At 46.6% G+C, this 13,581-nt stretch overlaps 1 protein-coding gene across 6 annotated transcripts in view; it reads right to left on the minus strand.

The window, feature by feature from the left end:
- Positions 1-13,212, minus strand: part of FAT3 (FAT atypical cadherin 3) — a 475,061-nt gene extending 461,849 nt beyond the window's left edge. For all 6 annotated transcript variants that reach the window (XM_054164880.1, XM_054164877.1, XM_054164879.1 and 3 more), the window contains exon 1: positions 13,092-13,212. The gene's annotated coding sequence lies outside the window, so the exon portion shown is untranslated. The remainder of the gene's footprint in view (positions 1-13,091) is intronic.
- Between the last annotated feature and the right edge of the window lie 369 nt (positions 13,213-13,581).

A 13,581-nucleotide genomic window follows, 5' to 3' on the forward strand; every position in this document is an offset into this window, starting at 1 on the left:
AAGAGTTACTTCACTACAGCTGCAGAGCTGGGGCAAGCTTATGCAATCCATAGTCACAGATGTAGCCAGGGCTTGCATTGCTAGAGGGACTCAGGAGCAGCAAGGTAACTAACTGGGATTTCTTGTTTGTTCTGTTCCCTTATGTACTGCCTGCTACACACATAAACACATACTGCACAAGGGCAGTCCAAGACAGCACAGATTAAATAAAATCACAAGAGGAAAGAGAGTTTCAAAGGCTGAAATCACAAAGCTTTGGTTTTCAGAGAACATGAGGACAATTCTTGGTTCCAGCAGATCTGGATTAATAGAATTAAAAAGAAGGAAAGAAAGAAAGAAACAAACAAATTGTGGCAGAAGAACAACGTGGATCCAAAACATCATACACCCACCTCTGTGCTCCTCTGACCCTAAACAAAACCACTGAGCACATTAAAAATTTGTTTCAGTGGAAGGAAATGGATTATCAGACAGCCTATGGCAAAAGGGAGATGAGGATTATACCCAACACAACAAAAGACCTTAGGGGCCTGCAGCACCACCAAACTCATCTCAGGACTGATCTGTTCCTGGGTCCACCAGCTCTGTACACCAACTAAAAAGTTCTTACCCAAAGGAAACCACACAACGACCTTGCAGCATCTTCTTCCACTTGAGCAGAACTACTGAGCATAGTCTGCTGCTCATCAAAAATCTGATGACAGTTGGGTCCTGTATCTCACTCAAACACTAACCCTTGTGTGGCCCCAGAGCAGGTCAATTCATCTGCCCCGGCCCCGATTCCTTCATTTCTAGAATAAGTGAGGATCTTGTCCTTCCTTAGGAAGTCTTTTGATGTTTGTCAGCAAAATACTACGTGCTTGTGGACTGAAGCTGTCCCTGCAATACATAAATGCAACCAAGCCTCTAGAAGAGGAGAGCTGTGAAGAGCAGGAGACCATACCAGATACAGCAGCTCAGAGCCGTTTAGCAGCATTTTGACTCACTATCAGTCATTCCTATCAAACTGCTCTATAGGCTTCCTCTTTCTAAAGTCTTCTAAAACACCCACATACTAAATACCAAGAAATACTTCGAGTTTTCTGGGAACTCAGAGAAAGCTATCACTAGAACAAATCAGAATCCCATCTCTCTGCAGTACCACTGCAGATGGAGCTCAAGTCTGTCCATTTAAACAAAGAGTGAGGGCTTGTTACTAATCCCTTCCTAGGAAACACAGCTTTGAGACTTGCTGCTGGGGGGGAATCAAGCCCACCAGGCCAACACTTGCACTGAAAATGTCACCTTTAGAAATTTTGCACAGATCTTGTACAAGGTAATAAGCAGTTACACCTCTCTTCAAATGAATTTGGGAAACATTCCAAATCTTGTTCCATTTTCAGGATTTCCACTTTCTTCAGTTCCACTTTTCCCTTCAGTTCCTTGTTTCAGTGGGAAGAACTTTAGCACATACACAAAAAGGGGAAAATGGCTTCTTTGGGGGAACTGTTGGTCTGCAGACTCGTTTTTTTCATTCCCTAATTACCAAGTGCTTGTCTCTGGCAGGGGATAGCATCTTTATTGATGATCTGGACGAGGGGATTGAGTCCACCATTAGTAAATTTGCAGATGGCACCGAGTTGGGAGCAGGTGTTGATCTGTCAGAGGGTAGCAGGGCTCTGCACAGGGACCCCTCCCCAGCAGAGATGGTGAATCAGGAAAAGAAGAGAAAGCTCATGGGCTGAAACGAAAACAGTTTAAAGAGACAGCCAAATTAATACCAATGTCAATACATGACACATAGTTACACACAGCCCAGCACAGATGCAGTAGACTCAGTACACAGGAAAGCTGACCTCAAGAGCAGGCAAGAAGGAAGAAGGAGCCAAAGAAAGAAGAACCAGCAGAAGGGTCCTCCTTCTTCCTTCATACTGTGTGATGCTCACAGTCTGAGAGAGTCGTTCACCATGGGAATGTGCTGCCCAGGGAGGTGGTGGAGTCCCCGTCCCTGGAGGGGTTCAAGAGGGGATTGGATGTGGCACTTGGAGCCATGGTCTAGTCATGAGGTCTGCGGTGACAGGTTGGACTCGATGATCTTTGAGGTCTCTTTCAACCTTGGTGATACTGTGATACTGTGTGATACCTATGAGCCAATTCCAATGAGCTGTCCTGGCTGACTCAGAACTGCTAATGGCCTGCAGCCCATGGCTGGCCTGGCATTCTGTCCCACCAAAACCAGCACAACATTCAAGGGCTTAAATTACAGCCCAGGCTTACATTTTTGAGTATTTGTTATAGTTACCCCTGGATATTTTGCTGTGAAATTTGATCAGTGTGTTGATGTGGGCAGAGATTAAGTTATCCAGCTTCTACTGGGCAGGGAAACAAATGCTCACAAGAAGTCACCACTCTTTTTGTCTGAAATGCAAAAAACCTCTGCAGTGGACTGGTAATGGCTCCACAACTGCCAAGAACTACTTAACCAAGAGGAGAGTACAAACTAGGACTTCTGCTAACCTTCATCAACAAATATAGTTGTGCTGTCAGTACAATAAAGATAGCTCACGCATAAAGTGCACCCTGAAGGTGGCCAACCCTATTATGAATAACTTTAAGACACATAAGAGCAATGTTATTTATACTCTGAGGATGTAGCACAATAACATCACCCTCAACATACACAAGCACTGCACAAGAACTCCCAATCCACACAGGATAATGACCTGCATAATTTCTGCTTAATGATTCCTACTAAAGCCAGTGCATGTCTCCATATAACCCCTGAAGGGCATCTGTGACAATAGCCACAGGCACAGCATGCTCTGTAGCAATGATAAGAGCCTGCTGTCTGTACAGGGCTGCTGTGGAAGTCCCCAGCTTACATCACCATCAGCCAGCACCTGTACTTGGGTTCCTGAGCTCCTGATTCAGCAGAGGGCTGACCTCTGGCTGGTAGAGAGCTGTTTTGGTCCTGATGGCAATACCTGAGCAGCCCTCAAGGTGCAGGATTGATACACCAAACAGGACTATCCAAATGACTAATGATACTTCTAAGACTAGCATCACATCAATTGAGTGACTAGAATAGAACAGAACAGAGCAGAATTAACCAGGTTGGAGAAGACCTTCGAGATCATCAAGTCCAACCTATCATCCAACACCATCTAATCAACTAAACCATGGCACCAAGCACCCCATCCAGTCTCTTCTTAAACACCTCCAGTGATGGTGACTCCACCACCTCTCTGGGCAGCACATTCCAATGGCCAATCACTCGTTCTGTGAAGAATTTCTTCCTAGCATCCAGCCTAAATCACCCCTGGTGCAGCTTGAGACTGTGTCCTCTTGTCCTGGTGCTGGGTGCCTGGGAGAAGAGACCAACCCCCACCTGGCTACAACCTCCCTTCAGGTAGTTGTGGAGAGCAAGAAGGTCTCCCCTGAGCCTCCTCTTCTCCAGGCTAAACAACCCCAGCTCCCTCAGCCTCTCCTCACAGGGCTGTGCTCCAGACCCCTCCCCAGCCTCACTGCCCTTCTCTGGACACGTTCAAGTGTCTCGATGTCCTTCTTAAATTGAGGGGCCCAGAACTGGACACAGGACTCATGATGTGGTCTAACCAGTGCTGAGTACAAGGGCAGAATGACTTCCCTGCTTCTGCTGGCCACACTATTTCTGATGCTGGCCAGAATTTTAGGCTTGTCAATCTGAGAACTCCAAACAAATACATTAATTATGCTGTTTCAGCCATGCTGAAAATCTCAGGTATTTAAAAGATCCAAAACTAATTAGAAATCCAAAACTAAAAAACCAAAACCAATTAAAGACTGACATGAGAACCCAGCACCCTTCCAGTGTTTCTCTTTCCATCCTTTGCTCCTCGATGTTCATATACCCATGCTCGTGGGTACTCACTCCTTACTTTGAAATCTTCTCTCTCTTCCTTCCCACACATCCTACACTTGATAAAGTGAGCAGTGGATCAGCTGATATTTGTTGATCTTCAAGATTCATTTTATCTGTCACTAAACAACTTTGAACAGAGGGAAACAGCTCTGGGAAGGGAAGGATGCTCCAGCTTCTGGAAACAGCTAAAGAAGCAGAAAGAAACAAAACTCCACATTCTGTTGCTTTAACCTATTATACAGGTCTTTTCCCCTATATTATGCTAACCACAGAGGCTCACCACAGGCTTCATTTCCAGCAGGGTCTGTCAGCCTCTCAGTGGTATGTCAACTACCCGGGCTTGTGCAAAGCATTTGACGCTGTCCTGCATGATATCCTTGTCTCTAAATAGGAAAGACATGGATTTGACAGATGGACCATGCAATGGATAAGGAATTAGCTGGATGGTCACTCAAACAGTTGCAGTCAACAGCTCAACGTCCCTGTTGAGACCAGTGACAACTGCATTCCTTAGGGGTCAACACTTTAACATCTTTATCAGTGTGAGGGCAGCAGGACTGAGCACACCCTCAGCAAGTTTGCCAACAACACCAAGTTGTGTGGTGTGGTTGGCACACTGGAGGGATGGAATTCCATCCAGAGGGATCTAGACAGGCTTTGGATTCAGGCCCATGTGAATCTCAGGAAGTTCACCAAGGCTGAGTGCAAGGCCCTGCACATGGGTTGGGGCAATCCCAAGCACAAATGGAGGCTAAGCAATGAGTAGATTGAGAGCAGACCCCCTGCAGAGAAGGACTTGGTGGTGTGGTAGATTAAAAGCTGGACATGAGCCAGCATTGTGCCCAAGAGTTGAGACAAAAGATGGCATAGAACATTTTACCAGGGCCTGTACTGATAGGATAAGGGTAATGGCTTTAAACTGAAGGAGAGTAGATATAGATTAAAGAAGACATTCTACAAGGTGAAGGTGGTGAGGCACTGTAACAGGCTACCCAGAGAGGTTATGGATGCTATGATACAGTGAATCCAGCTACACCTCACCATGTAAAGTCACCCTACTACAAACCACTGCCAAACAGATGCATCAGATATTGGTGAGAGTCAATCCTCAAAGCCCCATCAGCAGTGTATGTGCCTCACCACTTATTCCTGACCTCACGATACAGCTGCAAACGCACACGAACTATTTACTGAAGGCCCTAATGATCTGTATCACAATGCTTTCCACTGATGCAATAAACCCTACCAGAGGAGCCTTGGGAGTGTCTTTAAATACTCCCTGCATAAACCATGTTGGGTAAAGAACCTTCCAAACAGATGCTGCCATGTGAAAAGGAGAGAATTGAGCCAGCATCCTGCTGCAGGGTAGCAAGAAAGGCCTGCAAAGCCCCATCCAATGTATTAGATATGATCCAAAGCTCACACATCATTTGGAGTGAACCATGTCCACACATGGAAGGTCAAGAGCAAGCAAAACTGCTTGCTCCATGAAAACTCAAAAGAACTCCAGCATTATCCAACCTTCTGGCTCTGGACAAGCAGCAGAGGTGCTGTGATACTTTGCCAGCATGCTGCTCCTCATCTCTCTGTCGCTCCTGTCACTCTCCAGCTATTCAGTATCTGATAACTTTTACTCTTGGCTACTGGAAAGCAGCAGCTGACTTTTCACTTTGTTCATATCCTGGCCCTGAATGACTAACTCAAGCTTAAAACAACAACAGTAGAATAATTATTACTGTTATTCCACCCAATCCTCTAGCTTCTTTGCAAGAGGGCTTTTTCTAGGTCCAGACCACTTCAATGCTACAGACACTCACCATCAAGGGCAAAGCAGTAATAGAAAATGACATTTTTTTTCCAAAGTGCAAGAAAGAAAAAGGCTGGGTATTTTCAAAGAAAACTAGAAACTAGGTTCCCTTGAAGATCCTAGCAGTGAACAGTGGTGTCTAAATTTTGATTATAGAAACACCACATCAAGCCTCTGGAAAAAATGCCCACGTAAAACCTCAGCTCTGGTTTTACTGACTGCCAGTGTATCCATCACATGCATTGAACTGCAGGGAAAATCCATAAAGCTAGGTCATCCCAACACAAGCTGGCAACTTCACCTCACATGCAATCACACCACAAAGATGCAGCCATGAAAGCAGGGACTAAACTCACCTGGCTGCAGCACGAGCTGCCATTATTTAACCTCCACTTAGAAGATACAAATGAAAGAATTTCAAACACTGCCTTTCAAAAAAAAAACCAAACCACCACAAAACAAAGCAAACACAAACAGAAAACTAAACAAACCCACTCCAGACATGAAGATTTCAAAGTTAGTAATCATTTAAATATGAAGATTCAACAAATTATTTCACTCTGTGGTAGAAGACAGAGACATCTTCTTAAGACTCTGGGTGCTGTGATCTTGAGTACTTGAGTCCTGTGTCCAGTCAGTTTAGGAAAGATGCTGAGTTGCTGGAATGTGTCCAGAGAAGGGCAACAAAGCTGGGGAGGGGTCTGGCACACAGCCCTGTGCAGAGAGGCTGAGGGAGCTGGGGTTGCTTAGCCTGGAGAAGGAAGCTCAGGGGAGACCTTAATGCTCTCTACAACTACCTGAAGGGAAGCTGTAGCCAGCTGGGGGCTGGTCTCTTCTCCCAGGCAACCAGCACCAGAACAAGAGGACACAGTCTCAAGCTGTGCCAGGGGAGGTTTAGGCTGGATTTCAGGAAGAAATTCTTCCCAGAATGAGAGATTGGCCATTGGAATGTGCTGCCCAGGGAGGTGGTGGAGTCACCATCACTGGAGGTGTTTAAGAAGAGACTGGATGGGGTGCTTGGTGCCATGGTTTAGTTGATTAGATGCTGTTGGATGATAGGTTGGACTTGATGATCTCAAAGGTCCCTTCCAACATGGTTCATTCTATTCTATTCTATTCTATTCTATTCTATTCTATTCTATTCTATTCTATTCTATTCTATGCTATCCTATTCTATTCCATTCCATTCCATTCCATTCCATTCCATTCCATTCCATCTGTTTAAGCAATATAGGACATCACCATGTTTAACACTATAAAAGATACCAGTGAAGCACATGTGCTAATAAAAGTGACATTCATGCTGTCATTGTCACTAAATTTAATCTGCATTATCATAATAAGTGCTCAGAGGGTTCAAAGGCAGAAGCACAACGTATGTTCAACAAGCTCCTTTATTTTCAGATGCAAACCATTAATAGTTATTCTGCAGAGGGCTCTCTTTTAACCTTTAACAATATTCAAGTGGCTGTAATTTTTATCAGATTGTTTGATTTTGGTTCAGCTCAAGTCCTGAAGCTACAATTAAACTTGCAGCCACCTTCTCTCACTAGACTTCCTTCAACAGCTGGAGTAATCTTTGAAGTTTGCAAAGACACAGAATAAACGTTATTTACAGCCAGTTTGCACAGCGCAAGCAGAGACAAGTTGTGTTGTGCATTTCTAGGGCTGGTGACAGCCCATTTCTCACCAGCACTACAGGAAGTCATCAAAACTATTTTCCCCTCCCCAGATGCTCTACAGGACCAATATAAGAAGCTGGAAATGCTGCAGGACACGATTTTAAGTGCACTGAATGCCCCAAACCAACTTTCATTACAGTCAGCATTAGAATACATAGAATACATAGAATAAACCAGGTTGGAAGAGACCTTCAAGATCATCGTGTCCAACCCATCAACCAATCCAACACCACCCAAACAACTAACCCACGGCACCAAGCACCCCATCAAGTCTTCTCCTGAAAACCTCCAGTGATGGTGACTCCACCACCTCCCCAGGCAGCCCATTCCAATGTGCAATCACTCTTTCTGTATAGAACTTTTTCCTAACATCTAGCCTGAACCTCCCCTGGCACAGCGTGAGACTGTGTCCTCTTGTTCAAGCCCACCACCAGCACCAACAAAGGCAGAAGTGGCCTAACACCGCCTGTTGATGGCCACCTACCTGGAAAGACCAACAAATCTCAGAATGGGATGCTGAACCCATTTAAAAATAAAGAAATAACTTTTAAATATCACAGATGTCTTTTACAGCAGAGAGAAATCCACTCAGACAGTTGGGAAGGAAGGAGGATTTCAAACCAGAGGAGCCGCATCACATCTCGCCACATCCCTCCAACCAGATCTGCAGCTGAGGGACGGATCCCTGGACCTTGCAGGAGCACAGGGGCAGGACCACTGAACCCCAGAAGAAGAGGCTGCACATGTGTAATCATCAGGGCAACGCTCACTGATGTCAAAGGAACTTACACTCATGCACTGAAAGCCATACAATTAGTAGTGTCATCATCCAGGAGAAAGAAATAAAATCTTGTTTTCTCCCAGGCAAAGCCACTGGTGTTTTTCATTTGTGTTAACGTGCTGTAAGTGCCTGCAGGGTTCATGCTTTGATTTACTGTGGATGACTGGCAGTACAGGCACAGACACGTTTAGGTATAATTACTATAGTAGCCAGGCTCATACACCAAGAACAGCAGCAAAATCAACAACAGCTCAATAAGACAATGGAGAATTTTCCAACACAAAACCTACATCACTCACACCAAGGTTTGCTCCTGATAATTCCATGAGAAAAGGAAAAAAAGGGAAGAAGGAATGTGTCAAATCAGGAGGTTTCAAGATCAGGAGTGGCTTTGCTACTAATCCCATGGAACATCACTTTCACCCAAAATTACTCTGTATTTTGCAGTTTTCATATGAAGTTAAGCAAAAACAAACAAACAAGCAAGCTAAGAACACTGTGTTGCTGGAAATACCACATGATACACATTCTAGCCCAGGACCCAGCAAGTCCTGCCCCAAATTCCCAGCTGAGCCCTCAAGTCCAAGCACTAAAGAGAATACACTACTTAGGGTTTAGACAACACACAGAGCAAATGACATGTTCATGGTTATCATCCACTCTTTGAATTGCCCTCATGAAGAAGCCAGAACAAACACAGAAGATGGAATTCCATGCAAGTCCCATAGCAGAGGTTTGAACAACAGCCCAGTGGGGTTTGCTCAGATACTTCTTCACAGCACTGCCATCTTTTGCATTCGGATAGTACTAACAGTGCCCCAAACTCACTTGCCACTGATAGATTCAACCAGATTTCAACATCAGTACTATGACTTCAGGGTCTGATTTGCTGCCTGATAATGATATCTATAATTTTTTATACTGGCACAAAATTAGGACTATGTACTTATCTAAATTAAATGATAATTAGGACTGAGGTTTTCTCAGATGCATAAATTCCTATAGCAAACAAGCGAAGATACACTAATAAGGTATAATTTATAACCACTTAAGACTTTCTCCTTACATAAGTCTATTAAACTAAGGACATAAGAATGCACATGGAAGACAGCCTACTCAGTTCCACATGAGTTCACACTGTCCTTCCTTTCATAGTCACACATGAGCAAAATACCTAAAAGTCTGGGGTGAAGGCACACTAAAAGAATGCACTGTAAAAGAGAACTGTCTGCACTGGAATTACAGATAGTAAAGTGTTTCCACTGTAAAAGAAAAAAGGTAGCTCAAAAAATATCACACAGATCCAAATCCCTCAAATCTCAATCCCCCAATCCCAGTCTGTATTTGTTGCATATTAACAAATCATCTTCCACACCACTGAATATGATAAAATGAAGCCACGCATTCCTGTTGAAAAGACCAGTATTATTACATGGCCATGACCTAGACCAGCTTTCAACCAGCACTGATTAAATGCAAATTGTGGTATTCTGCACCACACACCTTCCCTGCTGAAAACCAGTATGACACACTTCCCATTTATCACTGCCATTTAACATAAAATATTATCTGGATGCTGATTTTATCTGGATGCTGGATATATGAAGTGTCTCTGAGAATGGCTCACTAGAGCACATAGACACAGAAAACTCACTCAATGTGCACAAGTTAAGTAGGGTTGAATTAATGAATGTACTGTTGCTTTGCATATTGAATTCTGTCACTAAACTGATAATCTGCAAGTGCAGAAGTAAGGACTGGGCAGCTGGGACTGGCCGCAGCCGCTCACGGCCGCCTCCACTGTAGTCTCAAGTAGCTAAACCTGCTCAGTTCAGAGTGCTTGATCCACGTTCCTGGGAATGACTGAGGATGTAAGCACCGAAACAGTCAGCATGTGTCCACATTTAGGGTTTTATTTCCATTCGTATCTGTCCTGATTTCCTTCCTAGAAATGCTGCGCTTGTGAAAGGCACAGCGTGACATCCTAAGAGACTTACATCTCTGAACTAACAGACACAGTCTGGGTGGCAGCAGGAAAGCAAAAGCTTCCCTAGAGCATATACCAGGATTACCAACAAGAAAGGAAGACTACTTCTGGATTGAAGCTTTGGACCATTGTCATCTATGGCAAAACTCCCACTGAAGTCTGCATAGCCAGGATTTCACTTCTGTCGCAGCAATTTTGACTCCGTGCCCGTCCTGCTTTGGAACTTCCAGCCAGCACAACAAGGGTCTTAACACTGCCAGCAGCTTTTGTGTTATGAACTGCAGGCAGAAGTTGTGAAACCGTTCACATAAGCAACCAAATACTCATCAGACAGTCAAGAAATTTAAGACACTGCCGAACTGTAAGGGATTCAAAGCTGCATCCAGAAGTATGATGTTTGGCGTTGGCACACCGTGCTAAAACAAACCTTATCCTAACCAACTTTCCATCCCTCAGAAAAATTTCACTGTAAATACAAGTGGTAGGAGTACAGTTGGCATGTGTCAGAATACGTTTGAGAATTCAGCACAGAAAAGCATCTGTAATGGAACAGCAGCTACAAACTGCTCCTAACAAGTAATGGCTAAACACCCTAACTCTCTCCTAATTGCCCACTTCATCGTATTTGACAGAATCAATCAACCAGGGTACATCAGGTCACAACAGCACAACTTGATGGTAGGAATCATGACAACATAACCTGATGGAATAGAAGGCCCTCACATCAGGAACAGAACAAGCCAGCACTCAGAGAAACTAGAGGGGTTACGCTCCATCCCTGTGCTGCACACACAGGATAACAACACGGTAAGGTAGCACACTTCCAGAAGATCCTGTATACCACCAGCATACAGGTACCATGCACGGTCAGTGAGATGCCAAAAGATGTTAAGAATCAACAACAACAAAAAGGAGCAAAGTAAAGACAGTATGATTCGATGCATCAAGGCAAGTACAGCTAACCTGCAGATTTTCTACAACACTAGCACCACCAAAGGATCAGGCAGAGGGATATCCATAACTTCCAGCCCTGCAGTACATTGGCTCCTACCTGGCTCTCTCAACACAATTCCACTGGCGCTTTGAACACAAGGATCACGCCTGTAAGCTCTTTCTCAGCATCACCTGCCAAATGCAAGCTGGCTGAGGAGAGATCATTCCTTTTCTCCTTGCATCCACAACCAAGTCCTCTCCAAGCAACAAAAGTAACTTTTTGTTCAACTGATGGGTAAGCCCTGTGTATGTCAATAGGAATTTTAAAAAGGCAGCCAGGAACTTAGCCAGGATATTTTGCCTTGTTCTGTTTTCCCAGCTAATGCTTATACCTTCCTCACAGCTGCTCCAGACCAGGAATAAGCCTTTAGCGAAAGCACGCAGTCCAGACAGTGACTAGGAAAAGGTGTAGCACTCTGCCCTGAATTTCTCATAGCTCACCTTCTTATGATTTTTAATTCCATTGCTGAGAAGTCAAACCAGATTTCATAAAGCAAAGCATTTGCACAAGGAGATGCAAGTTAAAATGCATGTGCCTATGGAGAAAACTTTATTTCTTTCTGCTGGACAGAGATTGGTTAAAGATCTGCAAAACTCTGATCAAATGATGCACCTCTCTAAGCCTGACGGCGCTGCAAAGGCAAAGCAAATGTAAGAAGGAAAGCACTCATTTCCTCGAGTCTCTTCCTTTTAACCAACCTTGATGCTTTAGTACCTTTGCCAGGATGCCAGTGCTGACTTCCCCTTTCGTCCCACTTACTTGCATTTATTTAACCGGATCTGAGACTAAGGATGCTCAGCAACCCTTACTCCCCCCAGCAACACAGCAAAGGCATGAAGCCACCACGAACAATAACAAAAAGAAAACATAAATATAAAAGACACCAACTGATGCGTTTCTCGGGGCAGCACGGCTCTCTTCTCCTCCTGCAAATAATCCAGCGGGGTTCAAAAAGTGGGCAGGAGAAGATGGATTACTTCCTTTAACAGCTGAAGTTAGAACTGAGAGCGCGACGTTAAGCCCATCGCCAGCCGCAGCAGGTTCCCTCCAAGCGCCTCCCCACCGCTGCACACCCCCAGGCACCACCACCCTTCGCGCGCACTCTCACACGGACGGACACACAGCGCCCGCATTTCGGGCGTCCCGTGGACCCTAAGGGGTGGAATGCGACGGAAAGAGAAGGGATGTCATGGGATGGGATGGATCAGAGCCCAGAAGCGGCGAGCAAGTCACGGCCGCTCTCCCCACTGCCCCAGCGCCCCTGCCCTGGGGCAGAGCGCTGTCCCCAAGCTTCAGCCAGCACCCCGGTGCCTACAAGTGGGAAGCGCACGGCAAGCCCTCACTTTTAACATTTGGAAAAAGGACAGAGAGACAGATAGACAGATAAATAAAAATATGAACAGGCAGGTCCTCCGATGCCATCCCGCTCCCCCCAGCCCAAGCAGCTGCTGCCAGCTCCCAGGCTCAGCCAAGAGCAACTGCAGCTCTTGAAGAGCAGCGACAGACATGCACACCCCCTCTTTCCCTCGCCCGCTCCCTGCGACGAAGAAAACAAGGGAAAACATTCAAAAAGCAGTGAGGGAAAAAAATCTTTAAAATGAAAACATAGCTCCTGTCTGAGAGCTCAAACCCGGCGCGAAGTGGGAAGCGAGCCCAAGGGCGGCCCACAGCCGCTGCACCTTGCAGGGCAATGGGAGAGCGACTCCCATTGCCCTGCAGGGGAGGGAAAAGGAGCGGGGGGTGGAAGCGCGACACTGGGACAGCTCTCAGCTCAGCTCCGCGTCCGCAGCGGAGCGGACCGGAGGGACCCGCAGCGGAGACCCCGCGGCAGAAGTTTCTCCAAGTGCTGACTTCCACCCTCTCCGTCCCCGCATCTCGTTGCACCGCCGAGCTGGCCCTGCGGAAAGTTTCTCCTCTAACCCCGCCGCGTCCCGCTGCTTAGCCCCAGACGGGTACGCACCGGCCAGCTCAGCTCCGGGGGCTGTCCCGCGGCCTCCCGCGCCGGGTCTCCATGCCTCCTCGGACGCCGCTGAGGGCTGCGGCAGGAGGGACGGAGAGGCGAGGCAGGGGAACAGAGTCGATCCCCGCCTGGTCGCTGCACCGAGCACAGCGCAGCCTGCCGGGAGCGCGGTCCGCACCCGCCTCCTGGCCCGCGGGGAGGGACCGCCGCCGCCGCCCGCCCCGGCCCCGCCCGCTGGGGGCTCCCACCGCCCCGGCCCCGGACCTGGTGGGTCCTGTGCCCCGCTCTCGGAAAGTTTCTCTAACAGAGGACTCGGGCAAGGTCACCCGCTCCCAGAAAGACGCCTGATCGCTCAGTGTATGTCCCTCCCGCCGCCCTGGAGGTTAGTGCTCCTCTCCCACCGTCGCGCCACGGGAGGAAGGCGCTGGCCAAGCGGGCAGTACCGGCACTGTGCTCGCCGGATGCCGTCCTCGTCCCGCTCTGAGCGACT

This window comes from Dryobates pubescens, chromosome 10 (genome assembly GCF_014839835.1).
Source record: "Dryobates pubescens isolate bDryPub1 chromosome 10, bDryPub1.pri, whole genome shotgun sequence".
Classification (NCBI taxonomy): Eukaryota; Metazoa; Chordata; class Aves; order Piciformes; family Picidae; genus Dryobates; species Dryobates pubescens.